A 15,164-nucleotide genomic window follows, 5' to 3' on the forward strand; every position below is an offset into this window, starting at 1 on the left:
ACTGCCAAGACTTTGTGACCATAGTGTCCCCAGAGCTCAGCCTCAACCCACTGGGCCCATCTGGGTCTGTGCCAAGGTTGCCCATGTCTGTCCACAGACAGCTAGCTGCACCTCGTTCTGGATTCTTGTTCCTAAGAAGATCATGCATACATGGCAATATGTCAGACAACAAGTGAAAAGTTTGGGAAGTGCCAAGAAACAAATAGTGCTTGTGATTGTACATCTAAGGAATGCAAGTGTGAAGGGAGGAAGAGTCAGAAATTACAGATTAGTACCCCTGCCCTCCAAGCTTTTGCTGTTCAGGTTGGTGCTGTCAGGACTATTCAGTGATGCAGAAAGAGAAGGTAAACAAGGCTCCAGTCCAAGCCCGAGGGAGCCATGCGTGACCTAGGCCTTCAGTTTCCTTATTTCCAACACCTAGCCAGTGTGTCAGAGGACAGTGACCAGGCAGGGGGAGAGGGGCTCCAGTATGCTTCGGGTGCTTACAGACCCACAGAAAGGGTACAGCATGTCTGGGAAGGATTCTAAAACTTGTAGTTGGCTGGGGCCACTTCCTCTGGAGAAGTGGGAGGGGAGGAAGAGAGGGCAGGTAGAGGCAGGTACTCCTTGCTCTGCTGTTTGAAAGGACACAAGAAGAAAGGACTTGCTGAGATGGTCATCCATCATCAATAAACTGTCTCCATGGATTATAATGCTGAGTGCTTAGCTTTAATCCACTTTATATGCATGATGAAATTATTATTAAAGTTAGCACACCAGCTCTGACTTTTAGGATCAAGTGCAGTTCATTTCAAGTCACTGAACATGTAGCAGGAACTAGATGTCCTGCCCAGGACAGTAGGTGGGACTGGAGGTGGTTACTGATGTTTAGGAAGAATTGAAACATAGAGAAATATAACATTTGATCAATTTGGGTAATGGCTGGGAATGCATGGGTCATAGAAAAAAATCCAAGGAACCATGATATTCAGAGATGTGGTAGAGGGAATATCATATTGTTTTAGAATCTTCTATATCTAGACCATGTAAGTTCATGCAGACTTTTTAAAAAATTTTTATTAATTACACTTTATTCACTTTGTATCCCCCGTGTGGTTCCCTTCCTCCTCCCGTCCCAATCCCTCTCTTCCTCCCGTCCGTCCCAATCCCTCCCTTCCTCCCCCCCCCCCTGCACGCATGCCCCTCCCCAAGTCTGTTGATAGGGGAAGTCTTCTTTTCCTTCCTTCTGATCCTAGTCAATTAGGTCTCATCAGGAGTGGCTGCATTGTCTTCTTCTGTGGCCTGGTAATGCTGCTTCCCTCTCAGGGAGAGGTAATTAAAGAGCAGACCAATCAGTTCATGTCAGAGACAGTCCCTGTTCCATTACAATGGAACCCACTTCAGGATACTGAATTGCCATGGGCTACATCTGTACAGGAGTTCTAGGTTATCTCCATGAATGGTCCTTGGTTGGAAAGACCCCTGTGCTCAGATTTTTTGGTTCTGTTGCTTTCCTTGTGGAGTCCCTGTCCTTTCCAGATCTTACTATTTCCCACTTCTTTCCTAAGATTCCCTGCACTCTGCCCAAACATTGCCCATAAGTCTCAGCATCTACATTGATACCTTGCAGGGTAGAGCCTTTCAGAGGCCCTCTGTGGTAGGCTCCTATCCTGTTCCCTGTTTTCTCCCTCTTCTAATGTCCATCCTGTTTGCCTTTCTGAATGAGGATTGATCATCTTACCCAGGGTCCTCCTTGTTTAGTTTCCTTAGGTATACAGATTTTAGTATGTTTATCCTATATTATATGTCTAATATCCACTTATGAGTGAGTATATACCGTGTGCGTCTTTCTGCTTCTGGGATAGCTCACTCAGGATGTTCTTTTCCAATTCCCACCATTTACCTGCAAAATTCATGATTTCCTTGTTTTTTTTATTGCTGAGTAATATTCCATTGTGTAGATGTACCCCAATTTCTGTATCCATTCCTCCACTGAGGGGCATCTGGGCCGTTTCCAGCTTCTGGCTATTACAAAAAAGTTGCTATGAACATGGTTGAGCTAATGTCTTTATTGTGTACTTGAGCTTCTTTTGGGTATATGCCTAGGAGTGGTATAGCTGGATCTTGAGGAAGCACTATTCCTAGTTGTCTGAGAAAGCGCCACATGCAGACTTTTTTTCTCTAGCCCTGTTTCTTGTTGGAAACTCAGACAGCGCTGATCTTGCCATTCCACTGGTTGCCAGTTGGTGGCGATAGAGGTACGTCTGCGATCAGACCAGCACATAGATGGGGCTCTTCAATTTGTCTTCACTTAAGCTTTTTTTTATGCTGTACGAAGTAAAACCATGACTGTCTGCGTGTATCTAATGAGATCAACATTTTCTAGTTTGAAAGTTTGATGGAAGAAACATCAATAAAACCCAGAAGAATAATATCTGGAAAACCTCAATAATTTTAGCAGCGATCAAATAGACCAAATAGTCCTCTTGAAAATAGTCACCCTTCCTGCAAGAGCAGGCTTCGTGTCCACAGTTCTGGTCTCAAGATGGCCTGGCATGGCCTTGCATGGCCTGTTTTATGTTCATCCAAGCCTGCAGCCTCGCCTCCCCATCTCCCTTATGTGTTGAGTCCTTGTTAGAAAAGTTCAGGTGCTTGTCAAAGAGGTAGAGCTGGGAGGCAGCTCCTCAGACATCGAGGATGAGAGGCTGGAGAGGAGAGGGAGGCTCTGTGGTTGGAGCAGGGTCATCTCACCCCCACATGGCTCCTGTCATCTTCCAGGCTCATTCGGAGGATTTTCCACTCACACTCTTCCTTCTCTCAGGTGCGTTTGTCTCCCTGTAGAGAGCAGAGGCATGACTACTCAGGGATAAATATATATTGTCAGACGCAGAGAAGATCAACACACGTCATCTTGGAATAAATTTAGGGTCTAGAGGAGGGGTGCATTTTGTTACAGTTTGTGAGAGTATAAAGGAGTAAGGAGAAATAAATGTTCTCGTTGCCCCCACCAAAGAACGTGATATTGTGGTGCAAAGAACTCTGGAAAGAGAAAATTTCCTCTTAAGTGTTGTTGAGTGCTCCCTCCCCCTTTCCTCTCCTTCCTATTAGCTTCTGGAAACTTCAAAATTGTCCAAGTCTGTGGGAGCAAATCAAGTTCTTGTAGTGACTTCAAATAACCACAGGGAGGCAGTATGGTCGAGGAAGCAGCAGCTGGAAATACTGGCTATTCTGAGCACCAAGCAATATAGGTCCAGGGCTTAGCCTGGACAGGAAGCCAAAGGGGTTTCCCCTCCATTTCCCGATGACTTCCCAGTTCTTGAAAATACTGGTCAAACTCGTCCTTTGCCTGAAACTCCAGATTTACATGTTTTTGGCGGATTTACTTTTCCCTTGAGATGATTCAGTGTGTATGGATGATGGATAGAGCATAGGGTTCTAAAATCACTGAATTTCCCTCATGTGTACTTGGATCATTCCAGTGGGTTCTGTGCCTTTGAAGAGATAGAAGTTTCTGGGCTAGATTTCTAGAGTTGTGACTTTTTCTACAGCATATCTGGCTGTTCCCTATTCTGAGCAGGTGTTTGCCCCATCACACTTTACATAAAGCAACCACCATATGCAGCGTCTTTAACATTGATGGATGGAGTCAAATTAAATAAGGATCTTTTATCCAGAGAGCATCTAGAACCCCTATTGAGATCTGAGGGTGGGGAAGGATAATGATGGCTGAGACCTTACCACGACTTTTTGTCTGTTTTATCCTTGGGGTCCTTTCCTGTATGCAGCCTATGCTTGTGGAGTCCAGGAAGCCATCTCTTTCTACCTGGTAGAATTTCCTGGGAGAGTCTGTAGTAAGCAGGTCAAGGAGCAGATCATACAGCCCCTAAATCCTCAAGGAATCTAACTCAAGTTTTGACAAAGACCAATTTTCTAACAACAACAAAAATGCAATAAAGATTATTATCTTAAACACAAGGAAAATTTGATAGAGACTTAAGGGTAAAAGAAGAGAGTCAAAGTGTCAGAAAGGGAGTGCCACCTTTGTGTGTGTCCTGACATGCCTAGAATGCCCAGAGAAATTACTCCAGGCATCCTCAGTCAATGTGCATGTCCCTGAAAACGGCTTATAATCTGAGAATGGATCCAAGAGGGCTGGGAGATAGTGTGAACTAAGAAAGAATGTAACATAACCTAACCTCACCAAAGTAAGAACTGTAGACACACATTCTTTCATTGCTGCTACCCAAGTGTGTACTGAAGTTTATTTATTTTTTGTTATTTAAAAAAATTGTTTCTTCAGGTGATTCTAACTCTTTCTGAGACAGAAATAGGGTGGCTGGCATGTACAAGATGAAGTGGGAAAAGGGACTTAAAGTCCAGAAAATGTTATTACCTTCAACCTCCTACACCTGGTAGCCAGCCCTGCCTCTGTGTGAGGGACACATGTATTTACTGCTTTCCCTATGCTCAGTAGCACCTGGTGGTTTGCGGGCACAGTGATTCCCTTCAGAGCCATGGGATATGCTTCTATATTCCTTGCTCTTTTACTAAAAAGCCAGAGAAATACTAGTCCCTCATCAATGACCAAACTAGAATTTTCTATACAAAGAGCAAGCTTGACATCTGTGCTCAGAAGAATTGGACTGTTTAAAGCTCAGGTCATGTCCAGTATTTGCTAGTCTGTCTGAGTCCAGAGCAAAAGGGTTCAGGCTAGTGTTAATCCCAAAGATGGGAGGAGAAAAATCATCGACCCAAATCACCATCACAAAATCAACTAAAGCAAGATTTTTTAATTTAAAAATATGGGCTGCCTTCCTGTAAGGTGGGGTTTGAGAGTTCAGCATTGGATGTGAGAAAAACAAGACTTTTATAATTTAGGGGTAAGGGAGTTCCAAATGGGGGAGTTGGTACACAAAATAGTCTGGGTTATAGGAAGAGAACATAAGTGTAACAAGTCAGGCCTAAGGACCTCGAAGCAAAGACATGCTTGCAAGGTGGGCATAACAACAGGTAGTCACAACAAGGTAGCCATAACCTTTTTGAGACAAAGGTAGGGTTGCAAGATGGTTATAAAGAACTTTTTGAAATAAAGACATGCTTGCCATTTCTGGAACAGGCAGTAGAGAACCATTTGTAGTTAATGTTACAAGAGGGGCATAGCCCAATCCTTGAGGAACAGGTTTAATCATGCAACTAGTTTTTACTAGTCTTTACTATGAGATGGCAGGCTGGTTCTTCACTAGAATTTTTAGTTATCCAAGGAGCAGTTTTCTGGTACAGAAAGCCTCTCTTGTCTGAAGTAAGGGGCTGTTGACTTTCCTAATCAAATTTCTTGATGGACTGAAGAATCTTGCATATTTAGGCCCCAGATCTGTGTTATGGATGGATGCAAAGGGTTTGACATGATAAAGACTGACTTGATGGGTAGGTAGCAATGATAAAATTTCTACATCTAAAAGAATATTAGAAATTTAATGACTTTTTGATGAGAGCTATTGAACTATGTAGTTAAATCTCTGCATTTTACTGTAATTAGTGTGCACCATATGATACTTCATATGGGAAGTATAGTCCAGAGAGGTCAGTTCAGATGAGTGTCTACAGATTCAGAGGCCCCATCACTTGTCCATTCTCCCTGTGCTCCATTCTCTTCTCATTATGTGTTCTTTAGAATGCATGGAAGCCTGTGGAACTGAGTGACAGAACATGCCTGTCTTTTTATGTCCAACATGATAGGATTCACTTTCCTAGAGTATGTGCTCATGGAAAAATGAGAGAATGGAATGGAAAGATTTATGTTGTACTGTGAAATTTGAGGAATAGGAAAGAGAAGGCAGAAGACTTAGAAAAGTTTCTGTTAGGGAAAGGCTCATCAGGCCTGGGTGACAGATACTAGTAGGCCTCTGCAGGAGATCATCTGGCAGCATGCTTGCTCAACCATGTTTGTAGCAGCTTTATTCGTAATAGCCAGAACCTGGAAACAACCCAGATGTCCCTCAGTTGAGGAATGGATACAGAAATTGTGGTACTTTTACACAGTGGAATACTACTCAGCAATTAAAAACAAGGAAATAATGAAAATTTCAGGCAAATGGTGGGACCTAGAAACCATCATCCTGAGTAAGGTATCCCAAAGGCAGAAAGACACACATGGTAAATACTCACTTTTATAGACATATAAGATAGGATAAACATACTAAAATCTGTACACCTAAAGAAGATAAACAAGAAAGAGGACCCGGGGTAAGAGGATCAATTCTCACTTAGAAAGACAAATGGGATGGACATTGGATGTAGGAGAAAACAAGTAACAGGACAGGAGCCTACCATAGAGGGCCTCTGAAAGACTCTACCTAGCAGTGTATCAAAGCAGATACTAAGACTCATAACCAAACCTTCGGCAGAGTGCAGGGAATCATAAGAAAAAAGGGGGAGTTAATATGATTTGGAGAGGACAGGAGCTCCACAAGGACCAAATATATCAGGGCACAGGGTTTTTTTTTATGAGACTGTTTCTCCAACCAAGGACCATGTATGGATATAACCTAGAACCTCTGCTCGGATGTAGCCCATGGCAGCTCAATATCCAAGTGTGTTCCCTATTAGGGGAACAGGGACTATTTCTGACATGAACTTAATGGCTGGCTCTTTGACCTATGGCCCCCCTCCTGAGGGAGGAGCAGCCATGCCAGGCCACAGAGGAGGACTTTGCAGCCAGCCCTGAAGATATCTGATAAACCAGGGTCAGATGGAAGAGGAGGAGGTCCTCCCCTATCAGTGGATTTGGAAAGGGGCAGGGAGGAGGTGAGGGGGGGAGGGTGGGATTGGGAGGGAATGAGGGAGGGGTATACAGCAGTGCTACAAAGTTAATAAACTGTAACTAATATTAAAAAAATAAAACGGAAAAAATGTGGTGTGTGTGTGTGAGAGAATTGTGTGAGTATGAGTGTGTAGGTTTAAGTGTGTATGTGTGTGCGAGCATGTGCACGCATGCATGCATGTGATCACTCTAAGGTGTTGGTTTTCAGGAACCATCTCCGTTAATTTTGAGATGGGATCTCTCACGAGGACTTGGAACTCAACGGACTGGGCTGGCAAACTAATGAACCCCGGCAATTCTACCTTATTTACTCCCCCGGCACTGGGCTTATAAGCCTGTGTCACCACAGCCAGCTTTATTGGTGGATGCTGGAGCTACTGCTCATGTCCTCAAGCTTCCTCTGCAAGCACTTTATTGACTCAGCCATCTCCCCAACTCTCTTCATCACTATCTGATTATGGGTGTCATAAAGAGCGTGTGTTCCCAGAGTGCATAAAATATTTAAAACTGGCTTATTCTGGAAAAAAAAGTCACCATGCATAGTGCATGGAATTAGATCTGTGAGAATTTCTGACTGAGTGAACACTAGGATGGAGGGCTGAGCGTGGGGCAGAGGAGGAGCTGGGTGCTCAGAGTGCAGGATGCAGAGTTCACTGGGCAGAGCCTGCAGAAAAGGTGCCGCATGGGCCGGGCATGTGAGAATCACAAGCACCAGCTACCATTCTCTAAGCATAATGGGATTTTTTTTTTCCTGAAAAAAAAAAAAAAAACCCATTTATTTATTTATTTATTTATTTATTTATTTATTTGGAATACTTAAAAAGCGTGTGTCATGAAGAGGCCGTGTTACTAGAAGTGCATGAAATCTTAGAAACTGGCTTGTTCTGGAAAAAAATCAAAAGGCACCATATGTAGTGTTTTTTACTACAAAATTGCAATCCTTCTGCCTCAGTTCTTGAGAGGCAGAATTACAGGCACAGGCCAACACGCTTGGTAATGAAAGAGCCACTCAAGGAAATCGGGTAGGATAATACAGCGGCGTCTGCGAAGATCGTTCTGGGAGCTGTGAGTGACATACAGGGCATCGAGTACCAGTCTTCTCCAGGGACAAGGGCTGCTTCCCCACCATAGCTTATCCAGTCCCAAGGAGTCAGCCTCAAATGCATATACGACACCAAGTGGACTCAACAGGCTGTGCTTCCACACACACCCCCACACACGTATACACACACATGCACATAGTCACTCACGTGTGCATACATGTACTCATGCACGCGCAGGCACACATGCACACACACGTGCAAGCATGCATGGACGAAAGCACACACATGCACACACATTCACATACTCACACATGCATGTGCACACACACACTTGTGTGCACAGACATTTTAACTAATTAAAGAAGAGACCATTAATTGCAGTGGAAGTAGGCGGACCTGGGAAGGGTTGACGGGGGAAAGGGTGTGAGTATGGTATGATATGAGTATGGTATTCATGTATAAAATTCTCAAAAATAAAACAAAATACATGTAAAGAAATAAAAAAAACTAAGAGGCTTTCTTTATTTGAGACAGGGTCTCACTCTGCAGCTCTGGCTGGCTTGGAACTTGCTACGTAGAGCACATGGACCTGGAGCTCACATAGATCTGTCCATCTCTGCCTCCTGAGTGTTGAGATTAAAGCCAGTGTGCTACCAAACCCAGCCCTTTAGAATGCAGTACAGATAAGAAATGGTGGCACCTGGATGAGGGTGTGTGAAACTGAAAACAGTTTGTGGAAGACAGAGAAGAGAGAAACATATTAGAATTGTTTATTTCATGTTGTTAGTTCTGGTCATTCTAATAATTCCCTGAGTCTAACACAGCAATCAAAACATAGCACACTTAGTAAGTGGACTTAGAACTTCCAGGCTCTAGTGTGCTGCCTAGAGATGGTCATCTCTTTTCCTCCTCTTCCTCTCTCTCTCCCTCTTTTTTTTTTTCACATCTCCCTCCTCTCCTCCTACTTCTACTAATAGAGTTTGCTTCAAATTACTTAGCTTTAAAATCAGTGATAAAGTGTGCTTGTGGGGATATTTTTTTTCTCCTTTATTTCCATTGTCCTTTGGACATTTCACCACATACAGACTATCTTAGAGATTTCTGTATCCCATTGCAGAACCCAGAAAACAAGCCCCACAGTACCAGGACAAAGCCACTTGATTCAGGTCTCTGAGAAGGGAACAGTGCGGGAGTCTTCCTGAAGGTGTGTATTCTTGTCAAGGTGGTGGCTCCCTTTTCCTCCGGGCTGGGATGAAAAGGTGTACTCTGGACAAATATACCAAAGTGATGGAGCAAGGATGCTGGCAGCAGCTTCACTACTGAGCCAATTCTGTGGTGTGGTCATGGATATTATTCCCTGATACTTAGCCTCAAGCTTTGTCCTTTAGGCTTTGTCCCAAAGCCTTTGATAAGCCCATTTCTTAACCAGAGTGAACTTCCAAGTGTTATTCCATGGCATTAGCTGTTATGGAATAGTTCAAGGTTGTAACTCACTGATCCTGGGGTCTTTGAAGAGTGAAGAGGACAGTGAGATCTGATTAAACTCTTCATTCTCTTTGGCTTTTTTATATGGGGTACATCAAACATTCAACATCAAATAGAAGGCATGAACAACCTTTTACTGTTCTAAAGAATCTGTTTCCCTGGGGCTTCCCACAGGTTGATTCTGAGTTCATCTATAAAAATTTAAATTTGACAGTTAAAAGGAAATTCTTCCTTTGGCCTACTGAGTACATCTTTCCTGGACCATCCTTCAGTATGGGGAACAAACCATCTTAAATCTCTTGAGGTATTTATGAGTGGCTGGCTGCTGGGGGAAGAATCAAGGAAAAATGATTCCCAAAGATAAAGAGATGTTTCAGTCTAGCTATCCCCAAACTGGAAACCTCTGGAACATTTCTGACTATGCGATTTCAATCTTGGCTATAATGCTGTCTTCAGAGTATCACCCCCAAAAATATCTGTTTGGTAAGAATTTCTGTCTTTTATCAATATAAAATCTGCCTCCTTTAACTTCTGCACAATCTCCCTAATTCAATATTACCTCTTTATAAAGATCTGTGAATCCTCTTTAAAGGTGTTTAGGCATTACTTTCTCCTCAAAATTGTCTCTTCTCTAGCATAAGCAACTATGTGTCCTCTGAGTTCCTACACAGATCTCTTCTATGGAGATAGTATTGACAGGGTTGGGGTCAGGTAGACTATATTATTTACAGCATGTATACTCTCAGACAAATGCAACCACCGAAAGAATTGCAGTGATTAGAAAGGTACTGTGCTCCCAGCCAGACTGACTTAGTTCATATTTTCATTAGGTTGTGTAGGCATAACGTTATTGTGTAAATAAAATGCTGATTTCTGTGTCTCCTTTGTCTGGTTACAAGTCTTGAGAGAGTCTCCTGTCTTAATGTTGTATAAACTCGGATCCCCAGTGGTCCCCTGCTATGTCAATAAAGCAGCTAACAGTAATTTATGAGCAGGTGAGAAAATAGAGCTTGACATCCTGCCAGCCAAGGGAGGAGGAGTCCAAGGATTCAGCCAGGGGATTCAGCTATGGGAGAGGTCCAGGAAAGATCAGGAGCAGGGCTGGAGCAAGAAAGCTACAAAGTGCAAGTATTGCTGAGATGTAAGATGGGAGGAAATCAAATTAGCTTAGAGGGTTAAGAATTACTGTTCAGTAATTGTGTTGTGAAGCTTAATATTAAAGAAATATTAAAGAGTCTCAATTATTTATGGATAACTGGGTTAAGAGAGAGAGAGAGCAAAAACAAAACAAAACAAAACAAAACAAAAAAACAACCCCCCCCCACAAAACCCCCAAAAAACAGCTTCATAAAAATAACTAGCAATGTTAGGAGCAGATTATGTTGGGAGCAGAATTCTGAGGCGTGGGGTGGATAAGTTGGGAATGTATGGACGGCAGAGTTCTGTTTTAGGTTTTGTAGAGCTAGGGCTAAGTGTTTGAGGAAGTAAATATGTGGGGAGAGAGATCACAACAGTGTAAAGACTACCAAAGGCTTGGTTTGTCATTATGCAGTGGGAGTTTGTGACAGTAATCTTTATTTGAAAATTATTCACTGAGAGGTGGGGTCTGTAACAGCATGGTCCTGTGCCTTGTGTTTACCTGTTAATTAATTTGCTCCCCAAGGGCTGCTTGCTGTCTTTTATGGGCAGACACTCACACACCCCAAAATAATTTTGTGATGTTGTCTGAAGACTTATTCCTGTTTGACCAATAAAAAGCCGACACACCTGGGCAGGGCAAATGGGGTAGGTGTGGGTAAGGTTCAAGGGCTTTGGGGGACAGGAGAGGATGGTGGGGAGGAGACAGCACAGGAAGAGAAAGAAGGAAGAAGCACACATCCATGAGTTACCATGGGAGAAGCACATGGCTGGCATGGATGGCAGAATTGGCCCAAATGAAGAATAAGCAAGTATTTATGGAATTATGGATGGGAGATAACCTGGGATGGGGCTGGGAGGTAAAGGTAAGTTAGAGGGTTAGTATCTGCCCAGTCCCAGGTGAGATAGCCTGTTCTAATACCCATCAGGTGCCTGTGTCCTTTATTGATTATAATAGCAGGTTAGATAATACCACTGTAATAATTATAGGCTAATAATAAACATTATGACCCATACCTTTAAATTAACCACATCAGGGGTCTATGTCCTGTACTCCTTAAGCTGAGGAATTCCCTGGACCATCATCGTATGGCGTATGATATAAGGCTGGTTCTTCCTTTCTATTGCCATCTCAGGCTGCTCTGTAAGACAAGTGGCCACTGTGCTAGAGAGCTCCTTACTTCCTGGAGAAGGGGAGAAGTTTGGCTGGGTTCAGTGTCTCAGGCACATGAATGAATCCATCTTGAACCTTTCAGGTCTGACAGCAGCCAGGCGAATAAACATGGAATGGTTCATATTATCTGTAGCAGAATTGCTCAGTCAATATTCGTCTGAAAACTTGGCCCATAAAAATTGGAGATAAAGTCATATTTATTTACCTACAGAGATAAATATTAAAATAAAGCTATCCTCAGATTTCCCTTGAGTAAATTATTATTATTTTTTTCTGCCAGCTCCTTAGTGGTTTGCTACTGTTGCAAAAAGCTGCCTTGATCCACAGCTTGTTTAGTGGGATGTAGCATATCCAGTGGCTGCTCAGGAGACGGGTACAATGGTAAGGCCTATCTAGACCTGCTGTGAGATGAGAACAACTCTTGCCTCCATTTGGTAGGTAATAAGACATTTGACATTTTAGGTGTAATCACTGGTGACGGTCAGAACCGAGATGGAATTTCCTGACCCTGAAGCCAGGGCTCTTGATTATTGCAACTGCCCAGGCTTCTCTACTGAGTGTCAATTCTTAGCCCTGCGAGAACGACCTGGGAAGCTATAAGGAAAGAGCACTTCTTTGGCTGATCAGTTGCAAGGGGTACCTTTGCTTGACGGTGTCTGGACCATTTTCAGTTCTGGTGTTCAAGAACCCTCAAAGGAGCAGTGATTTTGGGTCAAAAATAGTCCTTGCAGCTGGGCAAGTTCGATAGAAATGGTGCCATTTGTTCAACTAATGTGGGCTGAGAGTTTTCTGCTCTGTACTCTTGGAATAACCAAGAGGGCCAAATATGGATGCCTAACTTGGTGGGGGGGTAGAAACTTTTAGCATATATGAGAGCTACATGTAAATAACAGTAAGGAAAAGTATACCTACTTGCATTTCAGAGCAGAGTTTTATAACAGAAGCCTCTGAATGGTGAGATTCATTCAAATGTATAAAAGAGAATTCTACAAAATTTTGTCAGTGACACCGATGCTTGCTTATCATGTATGCTGGAAGCTTTGCATTGCTGGCAGCTATCAAGGAGAGGCTGAAAGATTACCTCTCAGAAGGCATTTTAGAGCAGACATCTGGTTAAAAAGTGCATCTGCTAGGATCACCCCCATGAGTCCCAGTAGTCTACCCCATTGCAGAGATACGCCCCCCACACTGATTTCCAGTCTCTCTCCCAGCCCTCTTTGCCTGCATCTAAGCTCCACCCTTCCTCCCCTCCTTGACTCTGTTGCCTGCCTTTTGATTTCTTTCCCCTATCTGGGCTGCCTTGACTGGCCTCCGTGGGAGAGGATGTGCTTAGTCCTGATGCACCTTGATGTGCCAGGGTGGGTTGGTACCCATGGGGGGGCTTCCCTTCTCTGAGAAGGGGAAGGCAGATGGGGGAGAAGATGTGAGGGTGTGACTGGGAGGAGGGGGGGGGAGGCGGCTTCAATCAGGCTATAAAGTGATTAAATAAATAAATTAGTGAGAAAAATTGCTCCTGATTCTGTGACTATTCCTATTGATTTTTCCTCTCTGTTTCAGATTTCCTGTTAGGGTCTTGCTATTTTTCTCGTGTTTTTCTCTCTCTGGAAGCCAGCTTCTGAATACTTACTCTTTCTAATTAGTAATACACAAATTCCCTCTGCCACCTCATTATCCAAAGTGTAGGCTCTGATAGAGGACCTAGGCAGAAGAGAACACAATAAACTAGGACATCCCAGAGTGCTTTTCATAGTGGGTCTCAAGTCTTCACTCAAACTCCTGAGTCAGGGTCATCTTTTGAAGGTGTGGTCTTTGAAATCTGGCATTTCAACTCTGGTTCAGGTGAAATATAACCTTCTGGTACAGAGAGAGCATAAGTTGGAAACGTGGTGATCTGGATATCAATCCACCCGCATAGCATCTCTATCTTTTAATACTAAAGACCAGAGGTTTCCAAAGCTAATATAATTGTGCTGTTGGTTGTCTTAATGCCCTTGCTTTTTGCATATGTAAGTAATCTAATTCTCTAAAACCTTACTTTGGAGGCTGGTGAGGCAGTTTAGAGGTTAAAAGTGCTTACTGCTCTTATAGAAGATCTGGGTTCAGTTTCCAGCATCCACAATGAGCAATCCATAGACACCTGTGACTCCATTTCCAGAAGATCTGATGTCCTATTCTGACCTCTGTGGCCATAATGCACACAGGCACATGTGCAGATAAATTTTTCATATACTCCAACAGGCACACATATACAGAAGCCTTAAAACTTCCACCTGTGTTTGACAGCATGCACAAGACCTGTGCAAGTTCAAGCTAGACCAAATCCAAGCATGCTGAGGGGGAAGGGCATGAACTCCCATCTCTAGCCTAGGAGCTTTTGGCAATTGTGAGTTGATGCGAGAGGGAGAGTCGTTTTTCTCTAAGACTGTGGCTTTTAGCAGGTAGATCACGCTCCAGGGAGACTGCAGCTAAGGCATACATGGACAACATAAATTAGACTCGTGTTTAAAAAATTGGACACAAAGTTGAGTAGGTAGGAATTTGAGGTGAATCTGGAAGGAGTTAGGGGAGAGGAGTGATTATAGTCAAAATACATTGTACAAAATTCTCGAAGAACAAGATAGTTTGCTAGAGCTAGTTAGTTTGTGTGTGTGTGTGAGACTGTGTGTGTGAAAGAGACAGAAAGACATACACACACACACACACACACACACACACAGAGAGAGAGAGAGAGAGAGAGAGAGAAGAAAATAGATGGAGGGGAGGGACAGAAAGAGAGAGGGGGAAGGGAGAAAGAAGTTTTTGGATAGTCCATTTTTTCCTTTCACCATGAAGGTATCGGGAATTGAACTCAGGTCATCAGATTTGGCAGCAAGTGCTTTTACCCACTGAAACATCTCTGTATCTTGAAAACACATTCTTGATCCAACTACCTACCATCTTCTGACAGGATGGGAGCTAGTCTCAGAGCAAAAAGAGAAACTCTTCCTAGCTGGTAAAAATACCACCATCACTGTCTTCTGCTTTTCTTCTGCTTCCTGTTCAGAGGACTAAATGAGGGCCTTGATCTTGTATTTTGATGATTCTAAGTGTAGTCAAATCAAAGCCTGCCAAAAGCTCAGGGGGTTCCTTCTTCTCTCAATGTTTTGAAATGGCTTGTTAAACTCTCCATGTGTAGAAGACTCTAGTGTGACAGATACTTTGAGATTAGCAAGGTTTCTGTCTTAGGAAGGTCATCCCGGGAGGAATGGGGCACAGAGCCCATTTCTACCTTGCCTCTAGAGTTATCAGCCAAGAGGCATGATGGTGCCAGAAGAGCTAGGGACTGTGAGTACACATATATGAAATAGTAAGTGGTAGACTCGTGGTGGGAGACATCTTATATTGTAATCAGATAGTGCAGCTCCACCACCAGAGGAGCCTTCAGACTTGAATACAAATGGTCATTAAAGAAAGCTTAGTGAGACAGGCTGAGAAGTAGACCGGGATGTCTGAACATGAGAGCTATGACTTCAGCACAGTTTTAACA

General features: G+C 43.2%; 2 protein-coding genes and 1 pseudogene across 2 annotated transcripts in view; all 3 read left to right on the plus strand.

Annotated features, from left to right (window-relative positions):
* Positions 1 to 15,164, plus strand: part of LOC110543651 (small proline-rich protein 2D-like) — a 169,324-nt gene that overhangs the window by 50,178 nt on the left and 103,982 nt on the right. The gene's annotated exons all lie outside the window — the stretch shown is intronic.
* The window catches only part of LOC110543077 (small proline-rich protein 2D), a 144,618-nt gene that overhangs the window by 50,172 nt on the left and 79,282 nt on the right, over positions 1 to 15,164 (plus strand). The window lies entirely within an intron of this gene.
* Positions 1 to 15,164, plus strand: part of LOC110566726 (small proline-rich protein 2F-like) — a 207,167-nt pseudogene that overhangs the window by 50,145 nt on the left and 141,858 nt on the right.

The sequence above is a fragment of the Meriones unguiculatus genome, chromosome 10 (assembly GCF_030254825.1).
Source record: "Meriones unguiculatus strain TT.TT164.6M chromosome 10, Bangor_MerUng_6.1, whole genome shotgun sequence".
In the NCBI taxonomy this organism is placed as follows: Eukaryota; Metazoa; Chordata; class Mammalia; order Rodentia; family Muridae; genus Meriones; species Meriones unguiculatus.